The following is a 25,192-nucleotide window of genomic DNA, read 5'->3' on the forward strand; positions in this document are numbered from 1 at the left end:
AATAAATAAATAAAATCTTAAAAAAAAAAAAAGCTACTGAAGTCAGTTATCTCAATATAACTGTTCACTTTACATCAATAACTAAACATCAACTTGCCTAACACCGATGCACATAGTTACAGACAAGGTGTAAATGATAAATCCCTGTGATAATTGATGCACACTAATATGAAAAATATAGAAATAATTATGTTACTGTGCTCAGTGCAGAATATTAATTGAATATTAGGAAATCATGTTGGTTCACTAATCCATGCCAAGAAATAGTAGTTACTCTGATGTGGAAGACAACTTCTGAATTTAATAGTGTTGTGCAACATGTCAAGGGAAGATCTGAGACAAGGGCACTGGGCCATTCCATACTCTCATTAAAGGTGACTCATACAATCTTTAATATCTCTAGCTAAAAAAAGAATCAACACAATACTTGTATCCCATGCCTTTTATCATTTTGATCATCCCATTTGTTTCAAGATTTATTTATTTATTTGAGTAGGTGGGGTGGAGGGGGTGGGGGGGAGCCGATGAAGAGGGAGGGAGAATATCAAGCAAACTGCTCTGAGTCCAGAGCCCAACACAGGGCTCGATCTCACGATCCAAGCTGAAACCAAGAGTTGGACACTCAACCGACTGTACCACCCAGGAGCTCCTTGAACATCCCATTTTTTAAAGATGGAATGCTGGAGTGCCTGGGTGGCTCAATTGGTTAAGCAGCTGCCTTCGGCTCAGGTCATGATCCCGGGGTGCTGGGATCAAGCCCCACATCAGGCTCCCTGCTCATCAGGGAGCCTGTTTCTCCCTCTCCCTCTGCCTGCTGCTCTGCCTACTTGTGGTCTCTCTCCATCTCTCTAATAAATAGACAAAATCCTAAAAAAAAAAAAAAAGATGGAATGCTTTACCCCTCTGGAATTAGAATTTATACTACACTCTGAGCATAAGATCCAAAGCAATTTTGAGTTATCTGTTACTCAACTACTAGACTAGAAGTTATCCCAAGGCAGGAACTATCTCATTCATTTTGATTTCCTCAACACAATACTTGGTACATAATCAATAACTGGGTGTCAAATATAATTTTGGTAGACCCCCATGTTACAAAAAGAACTTAAATTGGGGGAAATGAATGGTAGGTCAGTTACTCTCTTTAAGATGTTATTTTTGACACCGTGGAAGTCATTAACTTGAATCCTTATTACAGGAATAATGGGACTGAATCACACTTTATAGAAACTGTGACGGAGGTTTTGACTCATCACTGTAGCTAATCAAGATAAATATAATTGCAATGTACCATTCCATAAACATCGTGACAAGTTTGTAAAATAGAGCTCACAACTCATTGCAGAAATTTCAAAGAGGAGAATTACATGAAATACGATGGTGCTAATAAAAGCTGAAATTCCAAAGAAAGCTTCTCCTTTATGCAAATTAAACTGTTTCTTTCCTTTAATTATGTCTCAAGAAAGAAGCTGAGTAAAAACGGAAAGCACAACATTTATCAACAATTCACTCCTTTGGTTACCATGCATACTACCAAATAAAATCCAGAAAGATTTATTATTGTGCCAAAACGAGATGATGAGGTTCTACATCTAGAATGTAAATTAATGTTAGAAGGATGACTCAGGACTAATGGCATTGGTCTGATAGACACTGAACCTATTTTTTAATCTCCTGAGAGTTCTTCAATCATGGGACCAAATGCCAACTCAGGAAGATATTTCAGTAAATACAGCCACCTTTGACTACAGACTATTTTTTACTTGAGATGTCTTTCCATGAAGCAAAGTAAATTTAGTAAGTGAAAATATAGTCTTGAATTGCTATGGATGTCCCCTACCCCTGCCAAAAATGACAAGCTGCTTGCTCAAAAGCTGTCACTAATTAGCAGCTGCTGCTGTAAAGAAAACCAAAGTAAGTGCCAATAAAAGCATATTGAACTGCAAGAGAGCCCTATAACAAGGAATGGGAGATACAAGAATCTATTTGTGACCAGTAAACTTTATAAATACTGGCAATGTAAATTTAGAAGTGGGGGCAGGGCAATAATGGCAATATATATCCTTTCATATTTAAAAAAAATCCATTTTTGCTATGAATTTTTAAAAAAGTTTTTATTTATTTATTTGACAGGGAGAGAGACAGTGAGAGAGGGAACACAAGCAGGATTGTGAGAGGGAGAAGCAGGCTTCCCACAGAGCAGGGAGCCTGATATGGGACTCGATCCCAGGATTCTGGGATCATAACCCGAGCTGAAGGGAGATGCTGAAGGACTGAGCCACACAGGTGCCCCTATCCCTTCTTATTTAAACAAGGAGTGGAATATTCTCCTAACATCCTGAAAGTCACAGAAATCCCAGAACACTGAGGTTACTGAATTCCATGAAAACTATTTCCACCTTTGTAATAGAAACCAATCTTGGTTTTGGGTAATTTCTCATGTCAATACTTCTGTCTCTGGCACAGTAACACCTGCATTTATATACATCAAAAAATTGAATTTAAATACACCTTCGGGGCACCTGGCTGGGTCAGTCAGTAGAGCACACAACTTTTGGTCTCAGGGCTATGAGTTCAAGACCCACATTGGGTATAAAGATTTCTTAAAAATAAAATCTTTAAAAATATATATAATAAAAAATGCCTTTCATATTCTAATGGCTTCAGCCCAAACTCCTATGGTTAAATGGTGACCCTCCATTTTACAGGTTGAGAAAATGAAGTCAAGGATAGCAGAAATCATCTGCCCAGTGTCAGTGAGCAAGGAATACAGTGGTAGAACATCTCTTCACTGGTCCTATGTTTAATGTTCTGCTTAAGAGGCTCTAAAATAGTCCATATATTAAGATCCTACTTGAAATCTAAGTTGCATAAGTTGCTTTTCAAATCATTCTCCAAGGCTTTCTGTCTCCTTCTTTCTTTACCCATTAGATCTCACAGTGTATTTCCTTTTCCTCTCAACAAGTTAGTTTCTGGCCTTTAAAAAAAATTAGGGATATTTCATCCTTCAGTTTCATTCTCTTACTCTCCTTCTCCCTATCCTTCCGGGTAGCCTGATAAGAGAGCTATGACTATTTTATTTCTATTTGGGCCATAGGGTCTGCTTGTCTCTGTAGCAACTACTCAGAAAGATTAGAATGAAAAAGAAAGAAGGAAGGAAGGAAGGAAGGAAGGAAGGAAGGAAGGAAGGAAGGAAGGAAGGAAGGAAGGAAAGGAGGGAAGGAAGGAAAAGGAAAGAAAGGAGGGACAAAGGGATAGACTGGAAAAAGAAGGAAAGGGAAGGGAGGGAAGGAATAAAGAAGATACAAAGAGGCGCACCTGGGTGGCTCAGTGGGCTAAAGCCTCTGCCTTTGGCTCAGGTCATGATCCCAGGGTCCTGGGATCGAGCCCCACATCGGGCTCTCTGCTCAGTGGGGAGCCTGCTTCCCTTTCCTCTCTCTCTGCCTGCCTCTCTGCCTACTTGTGATCTCTGTTTGTCAAATAAAATAAATAAATAAATAAATAATTTTTAAAACTTTCTAATAAGAAAAAGAAGATACAAAGAAAAAATAGAAAAGAAACAAGTTATGAGCATAATTTCTTAACGAAACTGCAATCAAAACCTCCTCTTGCAGTTGCTGTCCCTTATGTAGAGTTTGCCTTAGTGTCTGTATAAACAATTACAACAATGGACTAGTAATTTTCCAGTTCATCATCAGGCTAAACGAAGGAGAACAATTTGTTTTATGAAACATGGAGAAAGACTAATCTCTGCTATTACTGTCAGTGCAGGTTTATCAGCAGGACTTGGAGGAGATAAGCCTACAGACATAAAGATTAGGAATCACATTTTCAAAGCTTTAATATAACCCCCTAGTGGTATGCAACAAGCTGCTGAATTAACTCATCTTTGGATACTTATTTTATATCCATCACTGGCTAGGTCTAGGGTCAGAGCAAAACCCAGAAAATCCGGGGAAAGAAAAGAAAAAAGAACCAGACACAAAGAAACAAATGTTATAGGATTACACTTATATGAGGTACCTAGAGTAGTCAAGCTTCTAGAATGTAGAATCATGGTTGTCAGGGACTAGGGGCGAGGGGAATGGAAAGTTATTGTTTCATGCATACAGTTCCAGTGTGGGATGATGAAAAAGTTCTGGAGATGGATGCTGATAGTTGCCTGAAAATGTAAATGTACTTAATGAAACTGAACTAGTTAAACTGGTACATTTATTCTATTCACAAACATTTTTTAATGGGGGGGGAGCTAATTCTTACCTAGTGAACTCACATTTCTTCCATCTCTAACTCTAAAATGCAAAGGAAACAATGGGAACTGGCTTTCCCCTGTCTTCGTTTATTTTCCACAGTAAAAGACAATACTTTCCACCCTTCTGAAGGGCTGATGCAGTCTCTGGATATCCCCTCTATATTGAGATTAAAGGGAAATAAATGGAATGAAGGTAGCTTCAACACCAGCCAGTGCTTATGAAGATGAGTAACTGCCTACCTTAAACAAAAGTGGATAAACCCTCTCACACAAACAGTTAATATTTATTGTATAAATACTTACTGAGCATTTGTTAGATGCCAGGTTCTATTCTAGGTACTGAGGATATAGCAGTGAACAAAACAGAGAAACATTTTATGGAACTTAGGTCCTACTATTAAACACTTTAAAGTTCAAATAAATACAGACTATGCTATACTTTCTAATTTTTGTCTTTTTCTTCTTTTTCTTCTTTTTGTTCTGTTAGGGGTAAGGATACCACCTGACTATCAGAGAATCTTACAAGTAAAGAGCAAAGTCTGTGTATTCAAATCAATATTTGGATAAAAAGTTTTAAAAGCATGTCAACAAAATCAGACAGAGAGGGTAAAGGCATGGCAATGTGAAATTTCTGATAAAACCAGGACATCTGTTCATCCTCATTGAAATCTGATCATCTCTAAAGAGCTATATAGTATGAGCAAAACAAATCAGGTCTAATCAAGGATTCCACAGTTAAGATCATTTCAGTGTGATATTAGTCTAGCTTTTTTCCAAGATACACAGTTCTATATGGAAGACAGTTTTCCTGCTTGATACAATTAAATCAAGTCATTTATCTTTCAAAGATGATTTGCAGATTCATTCTCTACAAGGTACTAAAAATATAGGGCACAGAGTTAAAAATTCAATAGGACTCAAGTTTCTACCTATCAATGCATAGCAGAACAAGGCGGAAGGTGGCTAACAAACACTTTGTTTCTTCTTTTTCCTACAGGATAAAATATAGGTCAAATTCTACTAAAACAGCAAGTACCATCACAGGAAAACCTAGGTATAATAAAAATATTTTGAAATACCTGAAAATGTCCCACCTGTTTCTCAATTCAAGACAGCCATCTTTTGTTCAATAAAATAATGAATATAATGAATTTTATTTTTTTAAAGATTTTATTTATTTATTTGAGAGAGAGATAGTGAGAGAGAGCATGAGTGAGGAGAAGGTCAGAGAGAGAAGCAGACTCCCCGTGGAGCTGGGAGCCCCATTCGGGACTCAATCCAGGGACTCCGGGATCATGACCTGAGCCAAAAGCAGTTGTCCAACCACATGAGCCACCCAGGCATCCTGAATAAAATGAATTTTTAAACAAATGAATCAGATTCCATGGGGCATAACAATTGTTGTGCATGCTCTTAAATTTTCATTTTTAAGGAAATATTTTTAATATTCCAAAGCAGGTTGTCATATTATATTTGGAAAAAAGGAATTTTTTCTTTTTTTTTTTTTTAAGATTTTATTTGGGATGCCTGGGTGGTTTAGTCAGTTAAGCATCTGCATTTGGCTCAGGTCATGATCCCAGGGTCCTGGGATAGAGTCCCACACTGGGCTCCCTGCTCAGCAGGGAGTATGCTTTTCCATCTCTCTCTCTCTCCGTGTGCTCTCTCGTTCTCTCTCAAATAAGTATGTAAAATCTTTTTAAAGAGTTTAAAGATAGGGACACCTGGGTGGCTCAGTCGGTTGAGCAGCTGCCTTCAGCTCAGGTCATGATCCCAGCGTCCTGGGATTGAGTCCCGCATCGGGCTCCTTGCTCAGCGGGAAGCCTGCTTCTCCCTCTGCCTGCCATTCTGTCTGCCCGTGCTCACTCTCTCTCCCTCTCTCTCTCTGACAAATAAATAAAATCTTTAAAAAAAAAAAAAGAGTTTAAAGATAGAGAGTGCGTACACACACATGAGCAGGGGAGAGGCAGAGGGGAGAGAGAGAAGCAGACTCCCCACTGAGCAGGGCTCTGAATCCCAGGATCCTGAGAATATGCCCTGAGTCAGAAGCAGATGCTTAACCAACAAGCCACCCAGGAGCCCCAGGAAATTTTTCTTTATGGAAATAATCCTCAATTTTATTGAGGAATAATTTATATTCAACAATATATCAGGATGTCTTAAGCGTGTTTGTATGTGTGCGTGTAATTAATATAATTAACCCTCTTCGGGCACCAAAGTAAAATAAAGGGTTTCCCAAGGCCTACCAAGGAGTAAGAGCTACAGAGCTTGTATTGAATATTAAAACTAATATGGCTTAGAGGTCAGACAATATTCAAAGCAACATGGAAGTACTATCCATTTCTTCAAGGGTTTCTTCTAAAATCTGAGATCTAAAAAGACCATTAAGGTAAATTAAGTAGAAGGGTGCGGGATGGCTCAATCAGTTAAGTGACTGACTCCTGATAATCAGCTCAGGTCTTGACCTGAGGCTTGTGAGTTCAAGCTCTGTGTTGGGTTCCACGCCCACTGTGGAGCCTACTTAAAAAATAAATGATAGGGGCACCTGGGTGGCTCAGTGGGTTAAGCCTCCGCCTTCGGCTCAAGTCATGATCTCAGGGTCCTGGGATGGAGCATCAGGCTCTCTGCTCGGGGAGGCTGCTTCCCCCTATCTCTCTACCTGCCTCTCTGCCTGCTCATGATCTCTCTCTCTGTCAAATAAACAAATAAAATCTTCAAAAAAAAAAAAATTAGGGATGCCTGGGTGGCTCAGTTGGTTAAGCAGCTGCCTTCAGCTCAGGTCATGATCCCAGCGTCCTGGGATCGAGTCCCACATCGGGCTCCTTGCTCCGCAGGGAGCCTGCTTCTCCCTCTGACTCTGCCTTCCACTCTGTCTGCCTGTGCTCGCTCTCTGACAAATAAATAAATAAATAATCTTTAAAAAATAATAATAATAATTAATGATAGATAGAGCAGAAAGGCCTGAAGAACAACAGGAAGTGGGACTCAGGTATTATTACCTAGGTTCCAAAATCCCTGTACCATGTTGGTCTTCTGAAGCTCTATGTGTCCAGTCTTTCACACATAGTTGGCGTTATCCTCACCTCATCTACAGAGAACTAAACATTACTCCCCTCCTTAGGTATCTTCAAAGACTAAACTAACATTAGAGGGGAGTATCTCCTTTGAAAGGAAAAAGTTTCATCTATAACCAGAATATCTCAAATTCCAAGCATCAACTTTATGTATACCATAAAAATAAATAGTAGCCAAGATCAAGAGATTTTCTTTTCTAGGCAAATTCAGTTTTAAATACACGCGCGCACGCGCGCACACACACATTCACACACACAGAGAAGGAAAACGAAATAACAAAAAACTCTACCTAAAAGTGATTTGATAGTTGAGTTATACTTAAAACAATGGGCTGTTTTATGTTTTAGTTCCAGCATTTTATGTAAGGTGATATAGGTGATAAGAGAGAATTTAGGCTAATGCATCAAAGTTCAATACTCAAGCCCCTGTACCTTTCTGTAATAAAAAACAACAGGCAACACCCAACATCTTTCCCATATCTTCTTCCTGGTCACTTTACAAATGGAATCATATTCCAAAATGCATTTGCACATGTGTTGTTGGGAACATGGAACTTTTTCCCGTAAGAACAAAGTTATAAAGAGATGAAAAATACCTAGCTAAACCCCCAAACCTCAATAGATCTACAATCTTACAAAACCTAGTTACCTTTTATAATTTTGTTTCTGAAGGAAAAGAGGCTAGAATTTCTAGTCAGGAATACCATTAGTAACCAAATAATCTCTCTAGCCCTGTCTGTTCTCCATCCCGGCTGCCACACAGCACAGAAAAGAGAAGGGCTTTACTTCAACCATACCTCAGTGCAGCAGTTTTGTTTTGTTTTGTTTAAGATTTATTTGCTTGAGAGAGAGAGAGAGAGAGAATGTGCGCACACGCAGGAGGGAAGGGCAGGAGAGGGAGGAGAGAGAATCTGAAGCAGACTCCCCACTGAGTGTGGAGCCATGGAGTTTGACCCCACAACCCTGAGATCATGACCTGAGCTGAAACCAAGAGATGGACACTTAACTGACTGTGCCACCCAGGCATCCTAGGGCAGTGGGTTGTTTTGTTTTGTTTTTATACAAAGGAAGTGCAACTGTGTATGTGTATTTTGGGGTGGGGGTCTGGTGGGAAATGTTGGGGGTATCATCTTCTTTAGGTAAGAGTAGCTTTGGCACCCTTATAGAGCAATGGCTTCTATTCCCAGAGGGCAAGAGACCCTATTTGTATTTGAGTTATTTGTAGACTAGATGTTAAAAGTAGGAGACCAGCCTATATTTTATTTCTTAAGAACTAGGCCTGTAACTGCACTGTTCAATATGACAGCCACTAGCCACATACGCCATTGGTATTTGAAATGTGGCTAATATGACTGAGGACATTAGTTTGTTACTTTAATAAACTTAAATGTAAACTTAAAAATTGATGCTTGCTTTAGTTCTTGGAAAACTCTCAAGTATGTTTAGGACAACCTGGGTATGTGAATCTACTTCATCAACTGAAAGTCTTATGAAATCTGAACACAGTTTGTGCATCTATTTTTTATCCAGTTCACACATCTCTGATGAAAATTTTGTATCCAAATTCAGATAGGGTATAGGTATAAAATATACACCAGATTTCAAAGACTTGGCACAGAAAAAGAAATGTAAAATATATTAGTAGTTTTTATATTTGTTACATGTTGAAATGACAATATTTTGAATATACTGAATATAATTAAAATATATTTTAATAATATATTTTGAATAAAATATATTATTAAAATTGATTGCACTTGTTTCTCTTTGCTTTTTTAAAGGTACCTACTAGTTACACATGTTGCAAATATCTTCTCAGTAGCTTGCTTTTTTATTCTTTGGTGGTTTTGATGAACAGTTCTTCATCTTGATAACGTTCAGTGTATTAAAAAAATAAAGCTAGCTACTAAATAATTGCATTTATATTTGTATCTGGACAGTGCTTATCCATAATATAAATATTTTACATATCCCTATATAACTCCTGTGTAATTTTCTAGTTCATATATGTCTTATCTGTAACATGTATAACTTTCCTTCTGTTTGTTTAGAAGAACACTTTGAAAGCAATCCTAAACTTTTAAATTAAAATTTAAAAGTAAAGTTTTACTATACTTAACTGAAATGTGAGAATGAAATTACACTATTGGAGTTGAAAGTGGACAGATTGTTTTTAAAAATTACTATTCTGTTTCTACTTCTATAGGAACACATGTTTAAGACTAAATCTAGTGTATCTTTAATGGAACTACTGGTGATTATCTACCATCTGCTCAAAGAATGTGAAATTCACGTTGAGCCAGATTAAAAGTCTATACTAATGCATATTTCAGAGGCAGTTCATGAAAATTCTCACCTCTATTATTCTCTGAAAAAACTGTAATGATCCAATAAAATGTCCAATAATTAAAACAATGGAGTATATTCAGAGACACACTAATCTCTGGAACAGAACAGAGAAGCAGTGAATCTGAGCAGATATGAGGACTTAGAATATACACTAAACATGTACTTTATCAGTAGAAAAAGAGGGAGCTGGTGGCAAACGGTGAATTTTTTTTTTCTTTTGATAACTGGCTCACCATTTAGAAATGATTTAGGTTAAAACTGTAAATAGATGTGGGGGCACCTGGGTGGCTCAGTGGGTTAAGCCTCTGCCTTCGACTCAGATCATGGTCTCAGGGCCCTGGGATCAAGCCCCACATCGGGCTCTCTGCTCAGCAGGGAGCCTGCTTCCCTTCCTCTCTGCCTGCTGCTCTGCCTACTTGTGATCTCTCTCTCTCTGTTAAATAAATAAATAAATAAATAAATAAATAAAAACAAACAAACTGTAAATAGATGTGAAACATTAAGCTCAATGTCTGGCACATAGTGAGTGATAAATAAATAGTATTATTTTCAGAAAAACAAAAAAAAGCTACATTCCCAAACTTCTTACACAGAAATAGATTCCAGATGGATGGAGAAACTTAATGCAAAAAAATAACCACAAAATATTCTAAAAGAAAATACAAATGAAAATTTTATAATCTTTGGGTAGAGATGGTTTTTCTAAGCACGTCTTAAGAGCCAGACTGAACAAGAAAGGACTATTAAATTAGACAACACAAAAATTTAACACTGGTACTGCAAAAAATACTACACAAAGTTGAAAGGCAAGAAAAGAGAAAAAACTGGGAGGAAATGACTTGTAATACATAAGACAGAAAGATCTTGGAGAACACTCAAGCAGCTATATAGGAAAAAGGCTAATTATATGAAAGGGCAAACAACAAAGAAGAAACAAAATGGCCAATAAACATGTGAAACATTGTCTAACCTTGCTAGAAATTAAACATAAATATGAGAGACTAGCAAAGATACAAAGGTTATCAATACTCGGTTACGGAAGACATAAGGAAATGTCATCCCCATCACACACAAGTTCTTGGTAGGTATGCTGACTAGGATGATCTTTTTGGAGGGTGTACTATCTATGCAAATTGCTCAGCAAGTCTACTTCTAGAACTTACATTAAGAGGATAATCCAGTAAATGCAAAAAAGCCCCAGTCAACCTAAGAATCTGTACCAACAGTGCTGTTTATAAAAAAGAAAAACTGTAAACAACTTAAATAACCATTAATAGATATTAGTGGGTTAACTAAATTATGCTAAGACTATGCAATGAAATACAGACCTTAAGAATGTTGAGACAGGGGTGCCTGGGTGGCTCAGTGGGTTAAGCCACTGCCTTCGGCTCAGGTCATGATCTCAGGGTCCTGGGATGGAGTCCCACATCAGGCTTTCTGCTTAGCAGGGAGTATGCTTCCCTCTCTCTCTCTCTGCCTGCCTCTCTGCCTACTGGTGATCTCTGTCAAATAAATAAATAAAATCTTAAAAAAAAAAAAAAGAAGAAGAAGAAGAAGCAGAATGCTGAGACAGATTGATATTTATTGAGTTCCCCGGCATGGGGGAATAAGTTTCTGAGCCCCCAGGTAACAAGATCGGCTAGAGGTTTTTAAATAAATCCACATTTTGTAAATTTGATTATTTATCTCTTCTCCACATGACCCCACCTCCACTACTACATTAATGGAGAGGGCTGGTTGTTTATTTTAGGGGTTTGTAACCGGAGTCCATGAAATTCTTCAAATGTATGCAAAATTTTATGTGTATATGTATTTTATTGGGAAGAGAGTCAATGGTTTCATTAGGGCCTTGAAAGGTCCCCTAATCCCCAAATGGTTAAGAACCACTGGCAAGGGACGCCTGGGTGGCTCAGTTGGTTGGACAACTGCCTTCGGCTCAGGTCATGATCCCGGAGTCCTGGGATCGAGTCCCGCATCAGGCTCCCAGCTCCATGGGGAGTCTGCTTCTTCCTCTGACCTTCTCCTCGCTCATGCTCTCTCTCTCACTGTCTCTCTCTCAAATGAATAAATAAAATCTTTAAAAAAAAAAAAAAAAAAAGAACCACTGGCAAGTACAGTTTAATGGGGCAAGTTGTTGTCTAATTTAGTACACATGATTGTACAGCCCATTCATTCACAGTCAGATTTTACTAAGTCTTTACTAAGACTTACTACTTAACTACTACTAAGACTTTACTAAGTCTTACCTCGATTGGTAGCCCAATTACTAGAAAATTTTGAAATAAATTCCTTAACCCACTGAGTCACCCAAGCGGCCCTGAAATAAATTTCTTTACTCACTTCAGAAGTATTTTTAAATACACATACATACACAACCCCAAAAAGCCCTCTGGCAGCTAAGAAACAAAAAGCAGACGGAAGAGTTTCAAACAAAACTAATGTTAACTTTTGAAAGAAGTAAATTTTTTTATCCTCTTTTGAATGTTACATATACTTGAGCTCCTTTAAGAAATAATCTTAAGATTTACAGACTTGGGAAAGACTTGTCTTTGTGACAATAACCAAGTTCTCCAAAATCTGGTAAAGATTAGAAAACAATCAAGTAACTAGTTCTAAATTAAGAAAACATAAATCATTCTATATCTTAATTTAAAAATATATTCTGTGGGGCGCCTGGGTGGCTCAGTGGGTTAAGCCGCTGCCTTCGGCTCAGGTCATGATCTCAGGGTCCTGGGATCGAGTCCACATCGGGCTCTCTGCTCAGCAGGGAGCCTGCTTCCCTCTCTCTCTCTCTGCCTGCCTCTCTGTCTGCTTGTGATCTCTGTCTGTCAAATCAACAAATAAAATCTTTAAAAAAAAAAAGAAAAAAAAATATATATATATATTCTGTAATTTACTGATGCCATGTTATAAAATATATGATGTTAAATTTGAGGCCTCAAATGTATATGATTTTTAAAATATCTCATGGTTTGGTAAATATGATTTGGGCACATAAAAGAAGGGGAGGGGCACCTGAGTGGCTCAGTAGGTTAACCATCTGACTTCATCCCACTCAGGTCATGATCTCAGGCTTCTGGGATAGAGACCCACTTCGGGCCCCCCGCTCAGCAAGGCTCTCCTTGTCCTTCTGTCCCCCCTGCTCATACTCTCTCTTTCTCTCAAATAAATAAAATATTAATAAATAAATAAAGGGGATTATTCTAATTGGTCATAAAAATGCCACAGTGATAAAACAGATGAGAGAGAAATCAGCAATGATAAATACACTAAAGCCAAAGGAAAATAAGATTGAGTACATGTTCAGGAGGCAGAGAAGGTAAGAAGTAATAAGCAAAAAGAACCAGAAAATCAACAGGATTTATTTATGAAGGCATACTGGGCAATATATGTTTATGGTTTTAATACATGAAAATATTTATTTATCTTTATACATTTGAATTAACTACTTCTGGATTTAGGTTTACAAAGCACTAAAAAGTACCATATGATTTCTCTTACATTTTAGTATCCTCAAAACGGACTTAAATATTCTGTTACAGCAAATTCCATTACAATAAATTACTAGGCATAATCCAGGTTAAGGAAAACTTTTACCAAGCTGACTTTTACAAAATAAGTAGGCCTGAGGTGTTTGGCTGGCCCAGCTGGAAGAAAATGCAACTCTTGAACCTGGGGTTATGAGTTCAACCCCCAACACTGTGTGTAGAGATTACTTTAAAAAAAAAAAAATCTTGGGGCACCTGAGTGGCTTAGTTGGTTAAGTATCTGATTTCTGCTCAGGTCATAATCTCTAGGTCTTGGGATAGACCCAGGACCCCCATGTCCAGCATCCTGCTCAGTGGAGAGTGGAGAGTCTGCTTCTCCCTTTCCCTCTGCCTCTCCCCCTGCTTGTACTAGGTCTCCTTCTGTCTCTCAAATGAATAAATAGAATCTTTAAAAAAATAAAATAAAGTAAGTAAGTCTTCTGCTGGGCTCAAATATATATATATATATTTTTTTTTTTTTAAGATTTTATTTATTTATTTGACAGACAGAGATCACAAGTAGGCAGAGAGGCAGGAAGAGAGAGAGGAAGGAAGCAGGCTCCCTGCTGAGCAGAGAGCCCAATGCAATGCAGGGCTCCATCCCAGGACCCTGAGATCATGACCTGAGCCCAAGGCAGAGGTTTTAACCCACTGAGCCACCCAGGAGCCCCTATGTATGTATTTTTAAGACTGTAATTTTATTTGCTGCAAAAGTGCTAAGACCTAAAACTTGTTCTCCATATTTCTCCTAAAACATCAACTTGTAATTTATTTTCATTTTTATTCTTTAAAGTTCTTAAAATGTGAAAAAGCTTTTGAACACTAAATCTAGTTACGAAGAAACTATTTAATGTGAATTTAATTAAGGCAGAACACAAGTCTCTTGTTATTAGCAATGACATATACCCAAGAGAAAGTATCTTTCACTAGAGATTTCCTTTACCAGCTATTCCCAAATGAATACCATAATAAACATTTAAAGAAGTCATTAAGCATGACTAATGGAATTACAAGGAAAAAAAATCCATAAACCTAGCAATCTTTGTAGGTATTATCATAAAAGAGAGAGCAATACAAAAGCAAATACACAAAATATAATGAAATAATACAATGTTCACAGGGTTACCTGAAGTTAAAATAAACTAGACCTATTTTTTTTTTAAGTTGAAAAAAAGGGGAGGGTATGTGCTACGGTGAGTGCTGTGAATTGTGTAAGACTGATGAGTCATAGACCTGTTCCTCTGAAGCAAATAATATATGTTAATTTTTTTTAAGTTGAAGAAAAAACAAACACACATCTTCAATATGAAATGAATGATAACTAAGCAGGGCACATACACAAATAAAGCAATATAATCTCTTTATTATAAAATATAATTCACTATCAACTTATATATAAAAAGTGGATCATTCCACAAGCACAGGAAATAACTCAGTCCTCAAGTTCAAATTATGCTAACTCTGAAAATGTTATATATAATTAGAATGGTTTTAATATAGTTCTTCAACAAAAGATGTCATAAATGATACCAAATAAATATACTATGCCAAATATCTAACACAAACATCACAAACTACTCATTTTCTGCTCCTAAAAAGGAAATACTAACTGAAAATAAAAACAAGTTTCTCATTCTAAATTAATACACAAAAGTCATTTTAAAAATAACTTTCCCTCACCTTTATCTTTTATTAAGATACACCTGACATAAAACATTATATAAACTTAAGGTATATAACATAGTAATTTCATATATATATATATATCTCTTAAAATGTTTACCAAAATTAGGTTGGTTAGTGCATCCATCACCTCACATAGTTACAATTTGTGTATGTGTGTCTCTTTGGGGAGAACTCTTAAGACCTACTCTCTTAGCAACTTTAAAATATACAATACAGTTAACTCTAGTCACCATGTTATACATTACATACTCAGAACTTACTCATCTGATAACTGGAAGTTTGTACTCCTTGGCCACCTTCACACAGTCCTCTTTCCCCTGTCTTTGGCAACCACCAATCTGGTTTTGTTTTTTTGTTTTGTTTTGTTTTGTTTTTTAGTTCGGTCTTTTAAGATTCCCCATATCAGTGAGGTCATATAGCATTTGTCTTTCTTTGACTTACTTCACTTAGCATAGTGCTCTCTAGATTCATCCATGTTGTCACAGACGGCAAGATTTCCTTCTTTTTTATGGCTAAATAATACTCATATTTTCTTTATTGATCCATTAAAAATAACTTTTTTGATTACAAAGTATTCTGTTTATTATTTAGTATAGAAAAATGGGAAGACACTAGAAACCACACATGCACGCACACACCCAGAATCCTATAACCCAGAATATTTTTCAATACCTATACTTTTTTTTTTTTAAATGTACAAACACATCACTATTTTTATTTGCATTTAAGCCAAATGTGCTGTGAGATACTTAGGATATCTGATCCATATTTTATCCATTAACACAAATTTCAGAACGTAAAGTATAACAATAGTTTCTACTTTATTGCTCAAATCCACATATTTTTATCCAGAATACAGTATTTATAAAATACTTCCTCCAACAAAACCAACATTATTAGGGGGTTGTTTGAATTATTTTTTAATGGCTGTAGTAGAGCCCACTGTCCTCATTAAGTAACTATAGGGATTTAACATTCTTTAAGTTGCTTGAATACAAATAAGAATGTGGTACCGATAATTAAATATGTATCAATTCATTCAAACATTCAAGATAAAAGGACTTATTTTTTTACTTAAACCAAAAATGAATTTTGAAAATATATTTTAAAATGCCATCCCGACCACTGTTAACACACTCCTTTATGCCTTCAAAAAGTATGGTCCAGGAGTTACAATTTTTGTGCTTCCACAGTTCTTTCTATTTGGGCAGTTCAATACCTATACTTTTTCCAAGCATGACTACATGTGATGTTTTGCAAATGTGCCTCTTCATTTAGTAATATATTATAAACTTTACTATGTCATTAAATATTGTTTTATACCATGACTGAAATGGCTGAATAGTATTCCATTATATAAGATACTCTTCAATTTAGTTAATTAATCCTCTAATGCTGAACAAGAAAGCTGTTTCCAATTTGTTCCTATTTTAAACAATACCATGAGGAACATCCTTATATACAGATACATAAATCTTTGAATATATTTCAGATTATGTCATCTAAACAGAATTGTTAGGTCAAAACGTATACACACATTCAAGGCTTTCAATACATGTATCAAACTGTCCTTCAAAAGAAGCACCAGTTTAGGGGCACCTGATGTCTGCCTTCGGATCAGGTCATGATCTCAGAGTCCTGAGATTGAGCCCCTCCTTGGGCTCCCTACTCAGTGGGGAGTCTGCTTCTGCCTCTCTCCAGCTCATGCTTGGTCCCTCTCTCTCAAATAAATAAAATCCTTTTTTTTTAAGCACCAATTTACATCTGACCAATTAATAGGAAGGTGCCAGTTTCCCCACTTTCCTAAACAACATTATTTTTTTTCAATATTTTTAGTTTTGTAAATCTGTTAATTGGAAAAATTATGTCATTGTTTTTGTTTGTATTTCCTGATTTCTAGTGCAGCTGAACTTAATTTTGTATGATCGTTGGGCATTTGTAACTCTTCTGTTCATCTTCCCTTTGGGAGCCCTTTTTTTCCTTATTTTTGGTATATATATTTTTATATATTAATATTAACCCAAAATCTGGGGCGCCTAGGTGGCTTAGTCCGTTGAATATCCAATTCTTGGTTTCAGCTCAGCGGTGACCTTGGGGTCATGGGATCAAGCCCTGAGATCAGCTCTTCTTGTCCCTCTCCCTAAGCTCTTCACCTTGCTTGAGCTCACCCTCTCTCTCTCAAAATAAATAAATAAATAAAATATTTATTAAAAGCAATAATAATAATATTAACCTATAATCTTTTGTTTTATATATATGTGTGTGTGTGTTTATGTATATATATCTCAAGTATTTTTACTTGATGTTTAAACTAATTACAAAATAAACTTATCTTTAAAATACGCTTAGGATATGTTCGGGGTTTCCATATATCGTTACATAATTGCAAACATTAACAATAACACAAAGAGAAGGAATATGTGCACTGCATCTCTATGTATTAGGCCTTCTATACCTTTTGGAGTACGGTTCTCACTATAATTCTCCCTCGCTTTCTACCAGAAAGAGATCACAAATAGTAAAAACATAAACCCACAGGGTGGACTGTTTCATTTTGTAAAGAGCTGTATATTTCTGTAGATCTCTAGTTTGTTATTCTTCTCAAAACTGAAAGATTACCAAAATTTTAGAAACACGAGGCAAAATGAAAACACAGAATTAACATTATTTCTGAGAATGGTTTATCCAGTTAAAATACAAAGGACTATCTTGTAGAATGCTGTATTATAAAGCTGAAAAACTCCATTTTTTAGTACTTTAACAGATTAAGGGCTCAACAGTTTCTATTTATAAATGCCACAATGGCATTTGTGAATGTAGCTTATTTAAAATGTTTTCTGCAGGTTGAATTAAGTCCCCTTCTTTATGAAAACATAATGATCTGCCACAGGTTACAGGCTCTGAATTTTAGACAACACAAAATAATTTCTCACAAACTTTCTAATTTACTCTCATCTAAAAGCTGGAAAACCCCACTGTAGGCTTTTTAAAACTATCAGACATAGAAGAAAAAAAAAAAAGTTTTAATTGTAGGATCTCACTGACACAAACATAAGGAAATTCTGAGTGATAGATACTTCACATTAAGCTTTTTTCCACTGACATTGTCACTTCTGTCAACATTCAAAGAAAATTCAACCCTGGTCAAAGGTGACAGTTTGACAATCCTGGAAGACAACATCCTCTGTTTATTTGAACAAGTTTATATGCTCTGCTCAGGGAATTGAAGTTTCTTTCCTCCTTAACTTGATCTCTCAAATTCAGATCACTACACTTCAGTGTAGTGAATTTTGTCTCCAAGATTTAACTTCACAATCTACCTCCAAGGAAAAATGCTGAGACCATCACGTATAAAAAGGAATAAATTTCTAAAATTAGTTTCTAATAGCCTTCGCATAGATCTAAACACACATTAATTGTTTCAGTTGCCTTAAAAAATAACCCCCAAATTAAAATCTTAAGTCCCCCTACCTCAGAAATCAAAATTAGTAACTCTACAAAGCTTCAGCTAAACAAGAAAAGGGCTGTAAATCCCTTCGAAATAAAGTTGTAAATAAAATGAGCCAGATACTTGCATTTTCAGTGAACAAACACAAGTTATGTGCTAAACTGGTGCAAGTGATCCTTTTGTTTGTAAAGAGCGGCCAAGGAGATATCTTAAAGCTTTTCTCCTATGATGTATTTGGTAATGGTAATGGCAAAACAACAAAGGGCAGTTTATTAGAATTAAGACCTTCCTTGTTTTAACATATTTCCACCAGGATTATATCCCTTAGTTAGAAAAATACTTATCATCCCATTCATAAACTAAAAATTTCTGATTACTTATACATTTTTCCATTTTCCACTAAAAATAAACAAGAGTCCACTTGGGAATACAAATTAAGAAATGTAAGCCTTAAAGAAACCAAATGTCTTATTGCAAAGTTGCCGTTGCCTGCTGTCTTTTGCAGCGCAGTGGTTAGGAACACAGCCTCCAGAATAAGCTTGGCCTAGGTCTGGATCCAGTTCTGCCATTATTACTAGCAATGTGACCTTGGACAAGTTACTTAACTTCTCTGTGGCCATTTCTTCATCTTTCACCTGAAAATAATACCCTCCCCTTTGAGGATCATGAGTTAAAATATGGCAAGAGCTTATAACAGCATCTGCCTAGCACACTGTATGTAGACAGTGTTAGCTGTTATTTTTATTATCTTTCTACTTTTAGGCTTTGGACATAATTTGAAGTACTTTTTAACTAGTTTTCTGACCACTTTTTGGAAGATGGCATAATTCTTATACAGGTAACTAGTATATCCTCCCAGATGAGCTCACGGTAGGCAGAGCAATAGCCCAGAGAGATAAACAGTTGTTTTTAACACAAATAGTGGATGTGGCTGTTACTGGTAACTTTGGCTTGATTTCCCATACGCAAAAAAAAAAAAAAAAAAAAAAATCCCCTACAGGGGAAAACAAGCAGTATTAGAAAATACTTGAGTTTGCCTATTATCATTACAGGGTAAAGCCAAATTCATTTTACTAGCCTGATGGGCATTAAAAATATTAGTCATCAAATTAATCCCAACAAATAACAATAATTCATTGGTTCATTGATGTATTTCCCCTTGTCTTCCCCAACCTTTCTCTAACTAGTCAGAAAGGAAAGTTTTCATATTTTCTGAGAATCTCATTGCTGCTCTCAAACCATACTCTATATCTTAGTATAATTTTAAAAAATGAGTCAGCACAAGCACCTCAAAAAACTAGCAGTACCCTGAATGTGGAGATATTTCTCTCTTCATAATAAAAGTGTGAAAAACATTTTTTTTTTTAAGTGCCAAAAGCAATGGAATAATAAATGGAGAGTGAGTGTTAGAGTAGATTTTGCAAGCTAGGTTCCAAAAGATAAATGTTCTTATCAATCAATATATGTATTTTTCATCTTTTTTTTTTTAAAGATTTTATTTATTTATTTGACAGGCAGAGATCACAAGTAAGCAGACAGACAGGCAGAGAGGGAGGAGGAAGCAGACTCCCTGCCGAGCAGAGAGCCCGATGTGGGGCTCAATCCCAGGACCCCAGGATCATGACCTGAGCCGAAGGCAGAGGCTTTAACACTCTGAGCCACACAGGCGCCCCTATTTTTCATCTTAATAGTATTATAATACATAGGAAACAGGTGTAATTATTATGAATAAGTCCAAGAAAGAAAATATCCAGTATGTAACAAATATGCTTTCTCCTTTACCAAATATTGGGGAAGGGGAAATGGGAGGTCAAAATCTCGGTATTAAGCTCAACTACAAAGTGCATTATGCGTAACTGTGCAACATGCTAATGCAGTATTGCCTTTACTAAGGTGATCCAAAAGAAAATTTAGGAGAGATAAAGTATCCCTAAACTGCAAACATATTTGAATACCAATTTAATTCAGAGTGTATTTAGTCTTTTTTTTTAAGACTATTTATTTGACAAAGAGAGATCACAAGTAGGCAGAGAGAGAGAGAGAAAGTGGGAAGCAGGCTCCCTGCTGAGCAGAGAGCCCAACACAGGACTGGATCCCAGGACATTGAGATCATGACTTGAGTGGAAGGCAGAGGCTTAACCCACTGAGCCACCCAGGCGCCCAGGAGCGTATTTAGTCTTTATACTTCTTAGAATAAAGTTAGTTGAGGGCCAGGAAAAGGCCAGTTGCTTTAACCAGGAAAACAATATGATATGTACTCATTCCAAGGATATACTTCTCTTCAAGGGTCCACATAACTCAAATTCCAATATTTATATTAAAGGCGACATACCGGTGCTCAGCTAGCAGGAGCTGCTGACCACCCTCAGGCGCCTGCGTAACAATAAAGAACCTCTTAAAAAAAAAAAAAAAAAAAAAAAGGCGACATACCAGGTAAATTATCCAGGAAGGTCAAAGAAGAGTTTTATAGCTGAGGGCGATTTATCCTAAGTTCTACTGCCATACCCTAAATGTGTCCAAATTCTTACTTAAAGCCTTTAAGACATTCTGTATGACTTAAGTGAAATCAGAAAAACTGCTATAGTCACTACTTAATATGTGGGGTTCTAGGTCATATAAGTCCAAGGCAACCCTTTAAAACTTTGACAATCAAGGCTCCATATAACACGTTTCAACTCTTTTTTTTTTAATTTTTAAAAAAATTTTTCAAAGATTTTTTTTATTTATTTGACATAGAGACAACAAGAGAGGGAACACAAGCAGGGGAAGTGAGAGAGGGAGAAGCAGGCTTCCTGCTGAGCAGGGAGCCCAATGTGAGGCTCAATCCCAGGACACTGGGATCATGGTCCCAGCAGAAGGCAGACGCTTAACGACTGAGCCACCCAGGTGCCCCTCAACTCTGTCTTAATGCTGTACATTATCTAGGTACCTGGAAAGAGACAGATAGCAACAGCCCCATTTTTCTGTTAAATGCACCTTTGTTGTTGTTTTAAGAGTCTGTCTGAGGCTGCTATGCCTTCAAGAGAGTTGGGAAAAGATTCAGGAATGCCTTGCCTTCCCAACTGAGGATTCAGGCTGAGCTCACTAAGGCTGTCATGAAGCAGTAAAACGGACAAAGAAAAACCACATGGCTTCTGATACTTGTCTTTACATGTTTAAAATAAAAATGTGACACTACAAGAAAGTTAACATGTGGACCTAATTTTGAAAATACAAACAGGAAGCACCCCCACCCCAATATTACCATTAAAAAAAAAGGAAACCAAACCTCAAAGATACCTTCCAAGGAAGTCATGGGTGTGACCAAAACTAACAAAAGTAATAAACGTCATCTAAAACCCTGAAACCACCAAAAGTGAGGGTCTCATTCAACCAATTAAAAATCTAACACCTGTAAATTACTCCTCTCTTTGATTAGTAAAAATAGCATAGGTTTATATTTGTAAAATCTCCTCCAAACTGGCTTAAGTTTTTTGGTAACAAAGGATCATCATTAACAAGAAAAGATCCAATGTCAATATTCTACTTAAAATAAGGACACAATAATTAAAAATGAATACAATTTTCAAAAAAAGTTTTTATCATTGTGATGTTCATGATTTAAATGTACAAAAAACAGTCTGATCAATGGAAACTAGATTGTTAAATTTGACTTTCTTATTCCCAGAAATAAACATAAGACTGTTGTATTTCCAACATTGCAGGGGAAAAAAATACTTCCGATTTTAGAACACTTCTATTAACAAAGCTAAGATTTAAAGAAAAATTTTTTCCCTTTAACCACTATACAAAATTGGGGACACTGATACATTAGAGCTAACTTTCAACATTATTTTTATTCCGTTCCAGAGCCAAAGTATTCTGACACTTTATTATGCAGTAAAGAGATATTATTCTCCTGAAGAGCCCAGTAACCTGGAATTGTCAGATAAATTTTTAGAAGAATAAGTTTCAAATACTCAAGACAAATTAATTTTTTTTGCTCCCCTTTGTAGGAATAATATGGTAATCTATATTCTAAAAGAAGGGGAAAAAATATCTCACTGGTAGTTAGAACATCCAGAAATCTTTGAACACTTCTGAGATATATACATGTTTACAGGGCACCAGAATAGTTAAGTCTCCTTAGATTCTACCTTCAACCTGCAATCTAATTTTCCATGTGTTATTTACCTGTTTATAACATCTTCCCTTTGTAAGACTACCTCTATCACCTACCTACACAAAAACAAGCCAAATGAACCACCACAAGCACATTCATAAATATAAACCTAGCTTAAATGACAAATAATTTGAATACTAAGTTACTATTATAACTTCAGAAACTTGACATAAGTACCAAAAGAGCAATAAGTGGCACCCTTTACTAGTCTTGATGTGGTTTCTAAATATGTAAATAACGCTTAAAAAAAAAAAAATCACTTGAGAGCCAGAAAATGAAGATGAAATGAGAAGTTGGGGCACAATAGGAAGTACTGACCAAAATATTTATGTTGTAACACTCTAAACAATGATAGCAATCCCCCCCCCCCGCCATCATATTCATCACAAAGTACCCACGAAGAAATATATCCACCTTCAATTTCTTAACACAATCCATATTAATATCCTGTTTCCAAACACATGAATGCTGAAAAGGCCAGGACAAGGGAGAAGGCAGGAGAATTTATGGAGTTAGGTATACAGCAAAGATTTTATGTAGTTCAGCTCCAAGTTATGCAATAACCAAACTGCTGGTGATAGAAATCAACTTTTTTTCCCCTGAGGTTTTGTTTTTTTGAAAAAAGATCTCTTCATTCCTTCCCTATCTCTCAACCAGGTGCCTGAAATTTTCATCCTCCAGAAGACTATGGAAAACAAGTAATCTACTAGATGACACTTACCTGACCAAAGGTGTGGTGTTGCTTTAATTGAACATGACAGACATCACAACTGGTCACATGGTAAATTTTTCTTAAAATCGGCAGCCCCTTCTCCCATTTACACTATTGAGTCTAACAAATGTAATCTTCCTTGAGGTGGAAATTGGTACCAAAACAAACAAAAAACCCAAAGCCTTGATAGAAAGTCAATCAATAGGATTCCGCCATTTGAAATTATCAGAACCGATAACACGTTCATGGTGTTACAAAATAAACTCAGAAAAACATGAAAGGTACACGAAATAAAATGCATCCTCTTCTACTAGCCCAAACAACAAATATCATATAAACAAATAACTGAACAATGCTGAGCAAAATGGCAAAGTTGTATTATCTTCACTGAACAATAACAAAATTATTTGAGATAATATATACGCAACAGCTGAAAGCTTATTATGGCCCAGGCGGCTATCCAACCACTTTGGAAACCTAAGATACCAGGAGAAGATAAACACCATTTGAAGACTGAGAAAAGGACATAAACCTCAGTTTAATAATTTGGTGACACGCTAGCCCTTCAAGGGGCATTCCCCGAGGACATTCAGAGACAATTAATGGAACTGTATTTAGGCAAAGATCTACTGCTCCACAGTGCTTTGGGCAGAGCACTGACCTAAGAGTCCTCAGATGGACACTTCAGTCCCACAACGACTGAACAGCTGTGTGAACTGAGCAGGCCACTTACTCCATCTACCTGGGGCCTCAGTTTCCTCATTTGTACAATAAGAGAATGCAGCATAATCCCGGGGTCCTCTCCAGCTCCAACATTCTATGACCCACTTTTAGTACTGTTTATCTGAATCAAAGGTCTGACAGGGTCATGGGGGACAGGAAGAAAAAGAAGTGGGAAGGATCGTTATCTCCTTTTGCCTTTCACATTCTTGCGGTTTTCATTGCTCCCATCTTCCTAAAAGCTGGCGCTTGTTTTTCGTCTTTGCCTTTTCCATCACTGCTAGCTACAAGTGTTTGCAGACGCCTCTTGCTCCATACAAGTTCTTTCCTCTTTGAAGAGCCTAACCATCTTGCCAGATTCCTTTAGCCCCAGACCGGCTTTTGTGACACCAGGACTCGCCTTCCGACTCTCCGTTATCTACCCTCGACCCCACGGGCACTTTTTTACTCTTTATCCCCGGCTAGCAAAAAAAAAAAAAAAAAAAAGCAATTTGCATCCCACCGCCACACGCACCAGCCGGGGCCTGGCAGGTCCTGATGTGGGCTCTCGCACCCCAAAGCCGTATCGAAGCGTTCGTATTTGTTGTCTTGACTCCATATAAGGCACTGTTCCTTGAGGCTTGCCTACACCCCCCACCCCACCGGGCACCCCCGAGCTCATCCCACCAAGGGAGTCGCAGATCCCTCATTTGAAAAAGGAGGAAAAGCAAACAGACGCCAGGCGCTACTCAGCACTGCAACCCGGAGGTGTGAGGTGGCCGAAAGCAGCCCCCCTCCGCTGGCAGGGGTCGGCGCCGGGGCTCCTCACACGCCCACCCAGACACACGCGCCAACACAGTCCCTACACTCGACCTCCTCCGCCCGCCACGGCCTCAGCACGACGCCTCTCGCTCACCCCCAGCGCCCTCGCCCCGGGCGCTCCAGGCACCCCCGGCCCCCAGCGCGCAGCTACCGCGGCCGCCTCCCGGCCCGGGGAGCGATGGCGGCGGCGCGGCCCTGCCGGGCGTCTGGGCGGCCGGGGCGCGGGGCCCCGCCCGGGCGGGCTCCCCGGCCTCGCTCCCCCGCCCCGAGGCCAGGGCTCGTTCCGCAGCTCCTACCTCGCTCGGCCCCTGAGGCGCCAGCCGCCGCCGCCGCCGCCGCCGCCCGCCCGCCCGCTCGCTCCCTCCCTCCGCCGGGCCGCCGCGCGTAGTAGCCTGCGCAGGGTCCCCGCCCGGGGTGACGGCTCCGGCCGCCGAGTCTCCTCACGCCGGGGCCCGCGGGGGCGC

At 37.8% G+C, this 25,192-nt stretch overlaps 1 protein-coding gene across 4 annotated transcripts in view; it reads right to left on the reverse strand.

Moving 5' to 3' along the window:
* STAT5B (signal transducer and activator of transcription 5B) overlaps nucleotides 1-25,192 on the reverse strand; it is a 68,442-nt gene extending 43,250 nt beyond the window's left edge. Inside the window, exon 1 of one of the 4 annotated variants that reach the window (XM_082706114.1) lies at nucleotides 25,025-25,192. The gene's annotated coding sequence lies outside the window, so the exon portion shown is untranslated. Of the gene's footprint in view, nucleotides 1-11,000; nucleotides 11,175-24,822; nucleotides 24,914-25,024 lie in introns of those variants that run through there. The other 3 variants (XM_082706117.1, XM_082706116.1, XM_082706115.1) reach the window with 3 other exon arrangements.

Source organism: Mustela nivalis (assembly GCF_964662115.1).
Source record: "Mustela nivalis genome assembly, chromosome: 17".
Lineage (NCBI taxonomy): Eukaryota > Metazoa > Chordata > Mammalia > Carnivora > Mustelidae > Mustela > Mustela nivalis.